Genomic DNA, 16,970 nt, shown 5'->3' with positions numbered 1-16,970 from the left:
GCATTTTTAATTGGCGTTAGTGCAAATTTTGAGGCTACAAAGCCAGAAACAATCTTTTTTTTTGTCTGTGTTTGGTCAGCACACCAGATGGTCAGAGTGTAAAATTCCTTGTTGTCTTGAACATGTGGATGTGTACGTTGAATCCACAGTGAGGCTTCCTGACCACATTTTGTGAAATCGCGTGTGCATTTGCAGATTCAGTGTGGCACATGGAAGCACATTGGGTAAAAAAGAGATGGGAGTTTTTGGAGGGGGGGATTCAGATTTCTTGCAGTCTGTGAAAGTTACTGTGAAATTAAGTCTCGGTGGACAAACTATCGCTGTGTGCGAGCTGAGCTGCTGAGCTGCTGATCCATACGGTGCTGTGCACAACCTCACCTGGCTGCAGCAGGAAGACTTTTGACTGTTTGTGGCAATTAAATAAATGTACTCATTCATTCATTTTCTGCTGCTTATCCACGTCTGGATCAGGGTGGCAGTAGATCAAGCAGCTCATCCTCATTTCTAACTCTGAGGAATCTCAAGGTGTTGCCAACCCACATGGGGAAATGTAAACCCTCCAGTGTGTCCTGTCTCTTCCCCAGGGCCTCCTCCCAATTTGATTCACCTGGAAGATCTCTCTAAAGAGACGACCAGGGGGCATCCTCACCAGATGCCTGAACCACCTCGGCTTTCAATGCAAAGAAACAGCAGCTTATTTCTTTGTTCTTTTGGCCGTTAACCAAGGCTCATGTCCATAGGTGAGGACCGGAGCAAATCGAGAGCATCGTTTTCCAGCTCAGCTTGTTCTTCACCATGATGGTCTGATACATTGTCCGCAGGACCTCAGGTGCAGTCCCAGTCTGTCTGTTGATCTCGTGATCCATCTGACCCCCACTTGTGAACAAGACCCCGAGATAAGTAGATTCCGCATTGTGGAGTAGTGACTCTCCCCTGACCCAGAGGGGACAATCCACCGGTTTCCGACAGAAAACCGCAGTTTCAGATTTGGGATTCTCATCCCAGTCGCTTCACATATGACCTCAAACCTGCATCGGAGGTCACCGCCTGGACAACAGAACCACATCATCTGTAAAAAGCAGTGATGCAACTCTGAGGTCAGCAAGCTCAATAAATTTGTATTAAATAAATATAAATAAGTAAAATGTGCCTCGATTTTTTTATTTTTAAAAATGGAGCACTGTAAGTCTTTTTTTAGGTGGACTCAACTGTAATTAATTAGATCTTCAAATTACCACCTTTTGTTTTTGGTTTAATTATGAATCTAATGAAATTGAAGAAAAAAAAAATATGAAGTAGACTTTTGTTAAAAAAAATCTCATAGTCCTTAAAAGTTTTGCAGAGGAAGATAGTTTGTTTGGCCTCTATGTAATGTTCAGAAGCAGCTCACAAAATGCTGAAGTGCATTCTGCTTGTGCAGGACTGTGTTGGCGCGCACGGGGAACTGTGCACCCGCACTGAGACTTCCAGGCTCCAGTATCTTGCTCCTTTGGTGAACGATGTCCCTCTCGGCGAGCTTGGCTTCAGCTGCACCTGTGCAGTTTTTTCTTTCTTTGAAAAACTGTGACGTGTTTTTAAAGTCGTGCACAGCTCCGTGCCTCTCTGGCCTGTTCTTTGTCAGCTCAGCTACTTTGTCTTTGTCGCGTTGATCTGTGAAGGAATGTGCATTCTTTCTCCTGCCCTTTTCTGTGTGTAAGCACTGAAGGCAGTGCCCTGTGGTCACGATCGCTCTTTCAGCAGCCCTGAAGCTTTGCAGCTTGCAGCTTTTTCTTTCTGCCTTGCTTCCACTATCTAACTAATCCTGCATTGCCCGGAGCTAATTCTGTATGTTCTGCACTTTGTTTCAATTTGTTGATGTGTGCCGCCTTTAAACTCCATCAGAGGAATTGTTTCTTTCACTATTATGGATAACCAGCAACCCGAGTGAACCTGGTGTTGCAGCCTCACAGACGGATGGTGGATTTCTGCTTCCTTTGAGCTCCTCTGTCTGTCTGTGTCTCCATCTCATCGTGCTCAAATTTACAGCAGCCACAAGCCTGGCAGCGTTTGAATTCTGTCCGTGTTGATGTCAAAAAAATAAGACGCGTGGCAGTGACTTCTGCAGAGCCGGGTGTGAAGGAAGTGTTTGGGTTCTGATTGATTTAGATCTTCTGGCCAAACCAATATAGGCTGAAAGGCCTGTGGGATGGTCAACCGGAGTGGACAACTCAAAGTGATGTGTGAGTGCATGAGATTAAGTGGAAGTGAAGTATCACGAGTATCATGACCTCTGTGGCCGTTCAGATGAGAATACTTTGTGAAAAAAAGACCCCAGGGATTAAAAGATTGACAAATGTCACTTCCGATAAAAAAAAAAGAGTCTCCAGATTGTGTGAAAAACAAACAAACTGCGCAGCAAACTTCTTGTTGCGTTTATTAGAACTCTTATGTGTGTATTGCACCGTCCTCTTTGACATGACGACTGTTTGCACATTTGCTGTTTCGCAGTTGTGAATCTCTCGCGGTGCGTGACTTACGCGAGAGGTCGGTTTCAGCAGAGTTCCGGTTCAGGGCACAACGTAATCACACCTTGTGACATCTGGACAACATTGGGGCACAGCAGAAGTTTGTCACAGGTGCTATGCCTCCTCTAGATAAGCCTCTCAACTTGGGAGAACGTGTCATCATTATAATCACTCGTAAACTTGCTGAATCAACGCTATCCACATCCTCGCTAGCCATTCTTTACATGGCTTTGAAATGCTGGAAGTATACTGGTGCCGTGGTGCATTCTGGGAAGTGCAGGGGGGCTGCCAGGGGGATTATGGGAAACGTTAAAGCAGTGAATTAAGCCTGTTGTCTGAGTGTTTCTGTGAGCAACATCAAATTTAAGCCAGTTTTTTCCTCCTTAAGGTGAGCTGTCCAAGGTGCTGATTTGATGCCAGTTTAACTGTCAGTTAAACTGTCAGTAAAACACATTACACGCTGAAAATACACCAGTAAACAGTTAAATTGTCCGGAGGAGGAAGCTCTCAAAACCTGAGTGCAAGAAGGAAACTAGTGAAGGAAGCCACCAAGACTCCGTGATGAGGCCGAAGGAGCTCTAGGCTTCTGTGCTGTTGACTGGGGAAACTGTGCATCTGACACACCTGATGGCACTAGGAGGTTGAACACAAATGCGGGATTCGAGGCTGAATCAAGAGGCTCTTGCTAGCCTCTACTGGTGGTTGGCTCTCACTGCGGTATTGTATCACTTCCTGTTCCGGAGCACAGCGGTGTTTTGCTGTATCTGTTAGCTGTTTAATCTGTTAGATTGATCTAGTTACCTAGATAACGATTTGTTTCACAGTGTAATCTTCACGTGCCTTAACTAAAGCACTCCCTCTGCTGAATCACCTCAAAATTATTTACACATTATTCACTTTGTGTGTTTTTAGGAATCCGCTAGCTTAGCGCAGCTACTAGCTCTTAGCCGGTTTAGCATGGCGGCTTCTCCTGTCTCTTTTCTGCTCTGGGTGTGAAATGTTTAGTTATTCCTCGGCCTCCTTTAGCAGTAATGGTACTTGTAATAAGTGTAGCTTATTCGTAGCATTGGAGGCCAGGCTGGGCGAATTGGAGACTCGGCTCCGCACCGTGGAAAATTCTACAGCTAGCCAGGCCCCTGTAGTCGGTGCGGACCAAGGTAGCTTAGCCGCCATTAGTTTCCCTCTGGCAGATCCCGAGCAGCCGGGAAAGCAGGCCGACTGGGTGACTGTGAGGAGGAAGCGTAGTCCTAAACAGAAGCCCCGTGTACACCGCCAACCCGTTCACATTTCTAACCGTTTTTCCCCACTCAGTGACACACCCGCCGAGGATCAAACTCTGGTTATTGGCGACTCTGTTTTGAGAAATGTGAAGTTAGCGACACCAGCAACCATAGTCAATTGTCTTCCGGGGGCCAGAGCAGGCGACATTGAAGGAAATTTGAAACTGCTGGCCAGTGATGCCAGTAACGCGTTACTTAGTAACGCGTTACTCTTATCTAACCACTTTTTTTTGTAACGAGTAATCTAACGCGTTAATCTTTCCAAATGAGTAATCAGATTAAAGTTACTTCTCCAAGTCACTGTGTGTTACTATTATTTTTGCATTGTTGGTCGATGGCAGCATTAAACTTGGTCCGTGGACAGGAGGTCGGGGTTTGACTGAACTGCCCACTTTAAGCGAGCTGTGAGCTTTTCATCAGCTACGACTCGTCCTCATCTCTTAAAGCGCGGTGAAAACAGCACACCTGCACTGAGCTTTACAAAGTCATTTTTATGCTTTATTTTTCTCCTTTATTTAGAATTCTGAGCTGAGCTGCTCCATATCTGCTGGTTAAAAACAGCTGATCCTCCGCGATGCGTCAATAACTAACACTATTTTTCACTCAAATGCACCTAAACTCTCTTTCTGAGGACCACATGATGTGAAAACACAATAAAACTTTCTTACCTATAAATCTGGTCATGTTTTCTGCATAAATAAATGTTATCCATTCTTTGTGCTCAAACGCCAAAGCAGGGGCGAATCCAGATCGAATGGGGGCATGGGGCAAGGATGTGCCCCCCTCCCCCACAACACCCCTAGATTAAAGGTCCAGTTTTGAAGCCGTTTTTTTTTTTTTTTTTTTTTTTACTACAACAACTAATATTACTTAAAATAATAATAATTTTGACAAGTAAAATGTTTATAGAGAATTTAAATGTTAGAAAAATGTTAGAATTTAATAGTTACATTTATAAACAATGTAGGTTAGAAAATGCACGTTTTACTTTTACAGTGCTGTCAACAGTTAAATATGAGGTCAAGAAAGATTATTTTACTTTTTATAAAACAAGTATTTATTTTCATTGAAGTCAAGAAAGGGTGACTATAAAGTGAGTTTTGGCAAAACAGGTATCACTGTCATGTTGAGGTGGCAGAGGGTTGTTGTCGGCAGCTGGGGAAAGTAACTAAAAAAGTAACTAGTAATCTAACTAAGTTACTTTTACAATTGAGTAATCAGTAATCAGTAATTGGATTACTTTTTCAAAGTAACTGTGGCAACACTGCTGCTGGCTAAGGCTAAGCGTAAATTTGGTAAGATTGTAATTCACGTCGGCAGTAATGACACCCGGTTACACCAACTGGAGGTCACTAAAATTAACATTGAATCGGTGTGTAACTTTGCAAAAACAATGTCGGACTCTGTAGTTTTCTCTGGGCCCCTCCCCAGTCAGACCGGGAGTGACATGTTTAGCCGCATGTTCTCCTTGAATTGCTGGCTGTCTGAGTGGTGTCCAAAAAATGAGGTGGGCTTCATAGATAATTGGCAAAGCTTCTGGGGAAAACCTGGTCTTGTTAGGAGAGACGGTATCCATCCCACTTTGGATGGAGCAGCTCTCATTTCTAGAAATCTGGCCAATTTTCTTAAATCCTCCAAACCGTGACTATCCAGGGTTGGGACCAGGAAGCAGAGTTGTAGTCTTACACACCTCTCTGCAGCTTCTCTCCCCCTGCCATCCCCTCATTACCCCATCCCCGTAGAGACGGTGCCTGCTCCCAGACCACCAATAACCAGCAAAAATCTATTTAAGCATAAAAATTCAAAAAGAAAAAAATAATATAGCACCTTCAACTGCACCACAGACTAAAACAGTTAAATGTGGTCTATTAAACATTAGGTCTCTCTCTTCTAAGTCCCTGTTAGTAAATGATATAATAATTGATCAACATATTGATTTATTCTGCCTTACAGAAACCTGGTTACAGCAGGATGAATATGTTAGTTTAAATGAGTCAACACCCCCGAGTCACACTAACTGCCAGAACGCTCATAGCACGGGCTGGGGCGGAGGATTAGCAGAAATCTTCCATTCCAGCTTATTAATTAATCAAAAACCCAGACAGAGCTTTAATTCATTTGAAAGCTTGACTCTTAGTCTTGTCCATCCAAATTGGAAGTCCCAAAAACCAGTTTTATTTGTTGTTATCTATCGTCCACCTGGTCGTTACTGTGAGTTTCTCTGTGAATTTTCAGACCTTTTGTCTGACTTAGTGCTTAGCTCAGATAAGATAATTATAGTGGGCGATTTTAACATCCACACAGATGCTGAGAATGACAGCCTCAACACTGCATTTAATCTATTATTAGACTCAATTGGCTTTGCTCAAAATGTAAATGAGTCCACCCACCACTTTAATCATATCTTAGATCTTGTTCTGACTTGAAATTGAAGACTTAACAGTATTCTTTGAAAACTCCCTTCTGTCTGATCATTTCTTAATAACATTTACGTTTACTCTGATGGACTACCCAGCAGTGGGGAATAAGTTTCATTGCACTAGAAGTCTTTCAGAAAGCGCTGTAACTAGGTTTAAGGATATGATTGCTTCTTTATGTTCTCTAATGCCATATACCAACACAGTGCAGAGTAGCTACCTAAACTCTGTAAGTGAGATAGAGTATCTCGTCAATAGTTTTACATCCTCAATGAAGACAACTTTGGATGCTGTAGCTCCTCTGAAAAAGAGAGCTTTAAATCAGAAGTGCCTGACTCCATGGTATAACTCACAAACTCGCAGCTTAAAGCAGATAACCCGTAAGTTGGAGAGGAAATGGCGTCTCACTAATTTAGACAATCTTCACTTAGCCTGGAAAAAGAGTCTGTTGCTCTATAAAAAAAAGCCCTCCGTAAAAATAGGACATCTTACTACTCATCACTAATTGAAGAAAATAAGAACAACCCCAGGTTTCTTTTCAGCACTGTAGCCAGGCTGACAAAGAGTCAGAGCTCTATTGAGCCGAGTATTCCTTTAACTTTAACTAGTAATGACTTCATGACTTTCTTTGCTAATAAAATTTTAACTATTAGAGAAAAAATTACTCATAACCATCCCAAAGACGTATCATTATCTTTGGCTGCTTTCAGTGATGCCGGTATTTGGTTAGACTCTTTCTCTCAGATTGTTCTGTCTGAGTTATTTTCATTAGTTACTTTATCCAAACCATCAACATGTCTATTAGACCCCATTCCTACCAGGCTGCTCAAGGAAGCCCTACCATTACTTAATGCTTCGATCTTAAATATGATCAATCTATCTTTATTAGTTGGCTATGTACCACAGGCTTTTAAGGTGGCAGTAATTAAACCATTACTTAAAAAGCCATCACTTGACCCAGCTATCTTAGCTAATTATAGGCCAATCTCCAACCTTCCTTTTCTCTCAAAAATTCTTGAAAGGGTAGTTGTAAAACAGCTAACTGATCATCTGCAGAGGAATGGTCTGTTTGAAGAGTTTCAGTCAGGTTTTAGAATTCATCATAGTACAGAAACAGCATTAGTGAAGGTTACAAATGATCTTCTTATGGCCTCGGACAGTGGACTCATCTCTGTGCTTGTTCTGTTAGACCTCAGTGCTGCTTTTGATACTGTTGACCATAAAATTTTATTACAGAGATTAGAGCATGCCATAGGTATTAAAGGCACTGTGCTGCGGTGGTTTGAATCATATTTATCTAATAGATTACAATTTGTTCACGTAAATGGGGAATCTTCTGTTATGTGTCGGACGCAGCTCGGAGAACCGACCAGCGTTTGAAGGACCCAGTATGAAATAAGCAGAGCACGGTACAAAGGCTAACTGAATTTAATACATAACAGTGATACAAAAAACAACAAAAGAAAGTGCGGTCTGGCGTGGTGCGCTCCCAGCAGCGCTAACGGTCCGGAGCCAGAAGCTGTTCGGACCCAAGGACCCCGCCGACACCCCCCAGGTGGCCGCAACAAACCGAGTCTGTGAAAGAAGGAACCATTATGTGAGTCCACACTCTACACACAGAGAGAACACTTAAAGGTGTACAAACAGCAAACACTTCCTGGCTTGATTACTAATCAGCTTCCCAACCTGCAGGCATGGAACATCCAGTTCACAAAACTCCACTGCAGTGGAAGCCGATACATGACTAACATACAGCTCAATATAATAAAGGTGTGAGGGACACCACATTTACTGACTGTATAAATGTTAGTCACAAAATCTAACGTACCTCAGGAAGTGTGCTGACGAGCGTGAGACCTCACCCCCTCCTCTTTCACAGACCGTGCATCAAACCCTGGACGTTCTCTGCATCCACTGATGCAAATACACACTGTATACTCCAGTCTTAAATGCCACCATGTTCCAATCCATATAGATGCACCTCAGCTGTGAGTCCTGACGAGCCGCAGGTGATCAGGGTGAGGTCCTGATAACCTCAGCAACACAGCCACTCAGTCCCAAATGCAAGCCACCTGGAAGGAAAAACAAAAGACAGAAACAAAAAGGCAGCCAGGCCCCCCAGCCATACAACAGTACCCCACCCTCACGGGAAGCCTCCCGGCGACCACACAAACCTGGCCCAGGAGAAACACCCCCCTCCAGGGACCATGGCTGGAAACCGCATCTGCATTCGTCTTCCAACAGAATGGTTGATGTCCTCTCCTCTGGCTGCATCCTTGCCTTTGTTTCAGTCAGTCACTTAGCACAGGTGTGGCCAGGAGTTCTTAAACCTGTGCGGTCAGCCTTTATCCAACCATGTGCGGTCATTAGTCATAAAACAAAAAAGACAAACACAAACAACCAAACCACCCCCCCCCCCCCCCTCCCCAGGGGACCGTCCTATCAAACCCCGGGATGAGGAGAAAAGAAAAACCCCAAACTTAAGCTGACAAATAAAAGCGCTAAAACCCCCCCCCCCCCCCCCCCAAACGACATGTAGGGACCAACACCCCCCAGAGGACTTCCCGCCAGCTCCAGGAGTAATAACCACAGCCGAGGTCCCTCTGGGATCCAACGTCACCCACGGGGACTCCCAGCGCCTCCCAGAGGACCACTCGTCAACCCCAGGAGACGCCTCCCCTCACGACCAACGGACCCAGCCCCGGCCGTCTATGGCTAGATGGACCCACAGCCCTTTCCCCCCCCAGAGGACACCACAGTCAAACCCTGAGGGCGGAAACTGGGGGGAAAACACCCCCCCCCCCCAGGTGCAAAGGTTACCTGGGAAACGCCCAGCATAACCACACTGCACCACTCCAGCAACGCCAACACTACGGCTCACACGGCTGGAGCCAGAGGAGAAGAGAGGGAACAAAAAGAAAATACCCCAAACCCCCCCCTCCCCTCCCGGGTGCAGAGGTTACCTGGGAAACGCCCAGCACAACCTAACTGCACCACTCCAGCAACGCCGACACTACGGCTCACACGGCTGGAGCCAGAGGAGAAGAGAGGGCATAACAAAAAAAAAAAAAAAAAAGAAAGAACAAACAACAACCCAAATACCCCCCCCCATGACCCCCCAGGGGACCGTCCCATCAAACCCTGGGAGGTGAAACTGAAAAAAAAAAAATAAAAAGAAAGACTAACAGACTGACATAAGGTTGCTCGGGTCCTTTTTTTTTTTTGCAAAGGCTGCAGGGTCACGACCCCAGACACTAAATAGTGAAAAACAAAAAATAAAATCCCACACAAAAACCAACTCAAAAAACACCCACACAAAATGAACTAACACAAAACAAATAAGTGATTTATACCGTCAAGCTCCAACAAATAGAACACACCTGTTCCAACTTAAGAGCTTGACGGTAATGTGACTCAGTCACCAAAAGAGGGAGCCAAAGTGCTAAAAATGAAAAACCCCCTTTGGTAACTGAGAAAACAAACTCATGCTGCCTTTCTGTGCGCAGCACACAACCAAAAATGTGATTCAACTAAACAACGCCGGAGCTGACAACAGACGCAGTAGCTATCATTACCCGGGGAAACGGGGCTACGACTGTAACACAGGAAGCACCGCGACCCGTGCCACAGAGCTCCGCCGTGCGCGTTCACCCATTACAGGCACACTCTTGCAGCTCCCGTTTAAACCTCTTATCCGGTCGGAGCGTGACGCGAAGCCGTCGCCAGTCACACTCCACCACGACCCTCGGATAAGGCACAAACACAGGAACACGGCTGCATGAGCGCTCAAATCAGTATTCAGTAATGGGTTCTCAAACACGCACCATCCGGGCGGAGAGCACCCGCAACTGATCCGGATAACTTCTGAACGTCTGCTGCCGCCTTCCCGGCGCGTTACCGTCTCTGCTACCACTGGGTCCGTGATGTTTGGCCAGAGACTACTGTTATGTGTCGGACGCAGCTCGGAGAACCGACCAGCGTTTGAAGGACCCAGTATGAAATAAGCAGAGCACGGTACAAAGGCTAACTGAATTTAATACATAACAGTGATATAAAAAACAACAAAAGAAAGTGCGGTCTGGCGTGGTGCGCTCCCAGCAGCGCTAACGGTCCGGAGCCAGAAGCTGTTCGGACCCAAGGACCCCGCCGACACCCCCCAGGTGGCCGCAACAAACCGAGTCTGTGAAAGAAGGAACCATTATGTGAGTCCACACTCTACACACAGAGAGAACACTTAAAGGTGTACAAACAGCAAACACTTCCTGGCTTGATTACTAATCAGCTTCCCAACCTGCAGGCATGGAACATCCAGTTCACAAAACTCCACTGCAGTGGAAGCCGATACATGACTAACATACAGCTCAATATAATAAAGGTGTGAGGGACACCACATTTACTGACTGTATAAATGTTAGTCACAAAATCTAACGTACCTCAGGAAGTGTGCTGATGAGCGTGAGACCTCACCCCCTCCTCTTTCACAGACCGTGCATCAAACCCTGGACGTTCTCTGCATCCACTGATGATGAGATGGCTCCCGAGATGACGATCTCACCCGTCTGGTCACAAGGTCGAGTCTCTGGCAAATACACACTGTATACTCCAGTCTTAAATGCCACCATGTTCCAATCCATATAGATGCACCTCAGCTGTGAGTCCTGACGAGCCGCAGGTGATCAGGGTGAGGTCCTGATAACCTCAGCAACACAGCCACTCAGTCCCAAATGCAAGCCACCTGGAAGGAAAAACAAAAGACAGAAACAAAAAGGCAGCCAGGCCCCCCAGCCATACAACAGCTTCTTCACAGACTAAGGTTAATTATGGAGTTCCACAAGGTTCTGTGCTAGGACCAATTTTATTCACTTTATACATGCTTCCCTTAGGCAGTATTATTAGACGGCATTGCTTAAATTTTCATTGTTATGCAGATGATACCCAGCTTTATCTATCCATGAAGCAGGAGGACACACACCAATTAGCAAAACTGCAGGATTGTCTTACAGACATAAAGACATGGATGACCTCTAATTTCCTGCTTTTAAACTCAGATAAAACTGAAGTTATTGTACTTGGCCCCACAAATCTTAGAAACATGGTGTCTAACCAGATCCTTACTCTGGATGGCATTACCCTGACCTCTAGTAATACTGTGAGAAATCTTGGAGTCATTTTTGATCAGGATATGTCATTCAAAGCGCATATTAAACAAATATGTAGGACTGCTTTTTTGCATTTATGCAATATCTCTAAAATTAGAAAGGTCTTGTCTCAGAGTGATGCTGAAAAACTAATTCATGCATTTATTTCCTCTAGGCTGGACTATTGTAATTTGTTATTATCAGGTTGTCCTAAAAGTTCCCTGAAAAGCCTTCAGTTAATTCAAAATGCTGCAGCTAGAGTACTGACGGGGACTAGAAGGAGAGAGCATATTTCACCCATATTGGCCTCTCTTCATTGGCTTCCTGTTAATTCTAGAACAGAATTTAAAATTCTTCTTCTTGCTTATAAGGTTTTGAATAATCAGGTCCCATCTTATCTTAGGGACCTCATAGTACCATATCATCCCAATAGAGTGCTTCGCTCTCAGACTGCAGGCTTACTTGTAATTCCTAGGGTTTGTGAGAGTAGAATGGGAGGCAGAGCCTTCAGCTTTCAGGCTCCTCTCCTGTGGAACCAGCTCCCAATTTAGATCAGGGAGACAGACACCCTCTCTACTTTTAAGATTAGGGTTCCCATAATGCACTGAGTGTTTCTTTCGCTTTTTGCTCTGTATGCACCACTCTGCATTTAATCATTAGTGATTTATCTCTGCTCCTCTCCACAGCATGTCTTTTTCCTGGTTCTCTCCCTCAGCCCCAACCAGTCCCAGCAGAAGACTGCCCCTCCCTGAGCCTGGTTCTGCTGGAGGTTTCTTCCTGTTAAAAGGGAGTTTTTCCTTCCCACTGTCGCCAAGTGCTTGCTCACAGGGGGTCGTTTTGACCGTTGGGGTTTTTACGTAATTATTGTATGGCCTTGCCTTACAATATAAAGCGCCTTGGGGCAACTGTTTGTTGTGATTTGGCGCTATATAAATAAAATTGATTGATTGATTGATTCAGGATTCAGCTTAAGAGTTTAATGCCAATGCAAGTGTGGTTTGGTACATAAAAAGGCAGTCCAAAAAATGGCAACATTAGCCAAAGCAGGAGGCAGAGACAGAATCCAACAACAGGCAGACAGATTGATACATGGTAAAGCAAAAAACAGCACTGGGAAACTCTGAGGACAAATGCTCAAAAGTGGCACAAGGCACAACAATCTCACAAGTGAGAGGAAAAAGGAGTGACTCATATAGGGTACGAAATCAACAGAAAATGCACCACAGGTGTGTGAGGAAAGTTCTAGAGTGGGGCGTGGCAAGCAGGCAGGGAGGACAAGAGGGACACGCCCAACACCAAGCACTCAACACTGGACAAGAGAGATCCCTCCACCAAATCCCAGTGCAAAAATAACATCGGACACAAAAAAGCAAGAATAAACAGCATCTAATAAACCCCACAGACCCAGTCATGACCGCATCTTACAACTTTGGTCCATTGTCCCAGCAGCCAAAGCAGGATTTTCATAGAAGATATGAGATGTCAATCTCGTTTCAAGTCTCTCATGTGTCTTCTGACAAACATTAGGTAAAATCTCTCATTTGCTCCGCTCCATCACGGAGCTGCTGGAGAACTGGAGTTTGATGAAAAAAAAAATAGGTCACGAGCTTTCATACAATAATTGGATTTAAAAATTAATAATATTAATGAGACATGGGATTTCCTTTGTTTCTTTGACTTATTCATACGACTTGACTGTGTGAGTTGATAATAAACCAGGTGAAAAGTCTAATTTGTCTTCTGGTGTTGTGTCCCTCATTACCTAAAGACGTGACCTCTACACACGTTATTATTCTTATCATTTTAAGAGGATTAGCTGTTCACGGTGGAGGAGGCATTTTAATGATTTTCTTTGTTTCATTCCTTCATATTGTAGCTCTGTGAGCACTGAACTCTGCGCCATCAATCATGAGGATGCACACGTCTGACCAGGTCTCAAACCCAACCCCCGCAAAAAACAACATCCAAATTAAATGTTTCAGAACAGTCCAAAGTATTTGGAGGTTTCCTTTTCCAGTCGTGGGGACAAATAATCTTCAAACTTTGTTTCGTCACCATGGACTGACAAATGAATGGACAAACCCAAACGTTTACTGAAGGCCGCTCACGAGGGGTCGGCTTTGGCTGTCACCATCTTGGCATTGCGTGACTCCGCCTAACTCCCAGACAGTTCATACATGGGTAAAGGGGTGGAGCTTTGGCAGGACTTTCACAACCTGGGCGGGACAAATGAAGCCCAAACACACCCACTGACCTCAAAGTTACCAAATTATCTAAGGTTAAGAACCTTAGTCGGTTCAGGTGATTGATTGATTGATTCTGTGACTTCAGACCCCCTGTGGCTGTGATTTGGGGACAGGTCTGTCATTCATATTTCCCCACATTTCATTAGCTCCATTGTTCGTTACGCACATGCACACATATATTCATGTACTTCACACTTTTTCAGTACGCTCTTTAACTTGTTAAAAACTGCATATTTTTATAACTAATGCTACTGTACCCATGAACACATCCTTTATTAAATGTGGTTTATGTTTTAATTTGATTTTTAATCCCCTTGTTCATCTCACTGTCTTTGTTGGTGTCCTTCATGTCATTACATACATACATTCAGTTTGTTTATTCAGTTTGTCTCGTCTTTTCTGTGTAATAGTAGTAATAATAATAATGACAATAATAACATTTATTTGCACATTTTCTTTGCATATTTTTACTGTGAATTATTTAGTGTTTAGTGTATATTTATACATGCTTGTACAGAGAAAGTGCAGCTCAAACTGGAGTCAAATTCCTTGTATTCTTTTAGATACTTTGTGAATAAAAGCTATTTTGATATCATTACTAATACTACTACTACTAATAATGCTAGTAACAACACCAACAGTAATAATAATACTTTTATTTATTATAATAACAATAGTAACAACAACACTGATGATGATAATTAGGGAATAATCCTTTGTCTGTCTGATGTCTGATGATGTATCGGACATTCATGTTGGGATATACAGTTGATATTTTATTCCGTTCCACAGATATTATACGCCTGATTATGTCACACGATTAATCAATCAGATTTGCGGAAAAAATGTAATTGGATTAGGATAATAATTACAATAGTAATAAATAATAACTTTATTGATATAGTACTTTCCAGAAATCAAAGTACTGAACAAGAAAAACACCAAGAGTAAAACTACAACAATGTACAAAAAATGAAATAAAACAGATAATAGTCTCAAATTAAAAAGCTAATAAAAACAAATAAACCTTCAAATGATTTTCTGTTACCCACTTAATTAAAAAAATGAGTAGGGGTGGGGGGGAAGTAAATCATCATTGCAGTAAAATAATTGTTTGTATCCTCTGGGATGTGAGTCACTGGAGTGATATATACAAGAATGGCATTTAAAAATCTTCCCAAATACTTACTGATATATCTTAAGATGACAGTATGTGTGTGTGTGTGTGTTGCTTATAGAAATCTACCCTTTTGATCCTATTTACAGCAGAGGTGCTCTCCTGATGTCTCGGCTCACTGAGCACCTGATGGGCATGCTTAAAATGTTTTATTGCACATTCAATAGAATATTCACATTTTCCTGTTTGACGGGTGGATGATGGGTCTTTTGGTGTATAACACAAACGTCTACGATGTCACCTCACACTCAGGCTCCAGTGATGGCAAAGTAAAAATGCATCTGCAGACTCTCGCATTGCCGCTCACAATAGTCATTTAGAAAATGTGGCGCTCCTGTGGTTCCGGGAGCCTGCAGGGCTCAGACTGGATGCCGAGTTCTCCCCCCTGAGGGGCTGATTTATGAGGCTTCAGCAGAGAAACACAGGCTCTGTTTGAAGCGTGCAGGTGAAGACCCCAAAGATGACGCTATGAAGGAGCTCCACACTCTGATGGAAATATCTTCAGCCAGGCTTGTGAAGGGAGCGTTCGGATCCACAGGCTGCCCTTTCACCCAGGTGAAGTTGTGCCCCTCCCGCGCGCCATCATCCACCTGTACAATCTGGATCAGACACTCCAACCTGGAGCCAGCAGCGCAGCAGCATGAGGTCAGGGATTAAGTGTGCCCTGTTATTTGATTGACAGTTGTATGCCACGACACACAAAGTAATATTTCATAGTGCTGATAACTCACAGCCTATTTTCTCTTCTCAAGAGGAACGTATCTTCGCTTCTTCCAAATAGCCTAATTAGATTTCATGATTTCCCACTTCTTTGACATTCAACCTTGAATTTTTCTTTCCTCCACACATAAAAAAAACAAAAAAACAAAAAACAGCAGTCATTCCAGTTTTGGAAAACCAACAAAGCATGTTAATGCTCTTGTTTATTTCATGATCAAACATAATCATTCCCTCCTCTGGAAGAAATCTCCCTTTGGGCTAATTTCTGCTGTTGTTAAGTTGCATGTTTGACAAATTAGACTGTAAAAGAGAACAGAGGGGAAAGCTGCTCGTACTGACATTAGCATTTCTTTGCTTCTTTGTTGCACCACTCAGCCAGAATCCAAAGATTTGTTGATTTAACAGGTTTAAGGAGGATTGAAAGGGTTCAGATCTGAAGGGTCAGACGACGTGAGCCCGGGGTGGATTTAGCAGCGAGCACTGGATCAGGGTCTGATTCTTCTTTTCAGAAGCTTTTGTGCAGGTATGGATCTTATCTTTTATTCACTGCACCCAGTGCCAAAGACTAGTGGTATTTGGTACGAGGTATTTTCGAAGGATCCTTGGATACTGCAAAGGAACTGTTACTCTGGGAGATGACCTCAGCAGCTGCAGGAGGACAAAATGACAATATGAGGTCAAATAACTATCAAACATGCAAAGCAGGAATAAAACAAAAGTCCAATTACAGATCACTGGAAGTGTCCATGTCATCTTCCATGACGACAAAGTTGTGGGTGTGGCTTGGCTGCATCCTTATTTTTACTCCATAACTTCATAAAATTCAGTCACAGGTGGGTCAAACTAAACACTATGTTCAGACCAGTAATGTGATATACTTTTCAATATGATTGGAGCATTTTGAAATGTTGACCTGTCTGTAACCCTTGATTGACCTTCTACCTGGCGATAGCTACCACTCTGGGATGGTCACCTCAACATGTAGTGTAGGCCATGATATACCAAGGTCCCTGAGTGCTACCGATTATGTCAAAACTGGCTTCTGGCTCATGGACCATATAGACTTGGGGTCGATTCAACATGTGGGCTCCAGGGTACGTGTCTGTGTACGTGAACAAGACATTCCCCAGCTGTAAATGAATAATGGCATTAACTAGGGAGGTAACCTGTGATGAAACGACATCCTGTCCCAGTAGACTCTTACCATCGGGCTTACTGGTTGTCTGTCTGGGTGGTTGCCATCCAGTGGTTCCACAATGTGTTGGTTCCAGCAACAAGTGGCACCAACGCTTGCTGCCAGACTTGAGTCCTATCCTCCACCAGTGCTTACAACTACAACGTTCCTGTATAAATGTGTATCTAATACTGTCTGGATGTATCTTGGTTCAGTTTCACTTTTAATGTCTACACTGTCTTACTTTGGATCAACCTGTCGTATGACAAACCATCATTCCACTTCTGCAGAGAACCATATAATGTTTTCCATTT

At 43.6% G+C, this 16,970-nt stretch overlaps 1 protein-coding gene and 1 long non-coding RNA gene across 2 annotated transcripts in view; one reads left to right on the top strand and one right to left on the bottom strand.

Annotated features, from left to right (window-relative positions):
• LOC117521153 (receptor-type tyrosine-protein phosphatase mu-like) overlaps positions 1–16,970 on the top strand; it is a 467,264-nt gene that overhangs the window by 58,743 nt on the left and 391,551 nt on the right. The window lies entirely within an intron of this gene.
• LOC117521156 lies at positions 2,964–14,280 on the bottom strand. The gene is made up of 3 exons (XR_004563901.1): positions 14,270–14,280; positions 8,367–8,375; positions 2,964–3,058 (listed from the first exon to the last, which is right to left on the bottom strand). It is a non-coding gene; the product is annotated as an uncharacterized LOC117521156 (long non-coding RNA).

Source organism: Thalassophryne amazonica, chromosome 12 (genome assembly GCF_902500255.1).
Source record: "Thalassophryne amazonica chromosome 12, fThaAma1.1, whole genome shotgun sequence".
Taxonomy (NCBI): Eukaryota; Metazoa; Chordata; class Actinopteri; order Batrachoidiformes; family Batrachoididae; genus Thalassophryne; species Thalassophryne amazonica.
The sequence above is the reverse complement of the archived record's forward strand: the minus strand, read 5'-3'. Positions and strand labels throughout refer to the sequence as shown.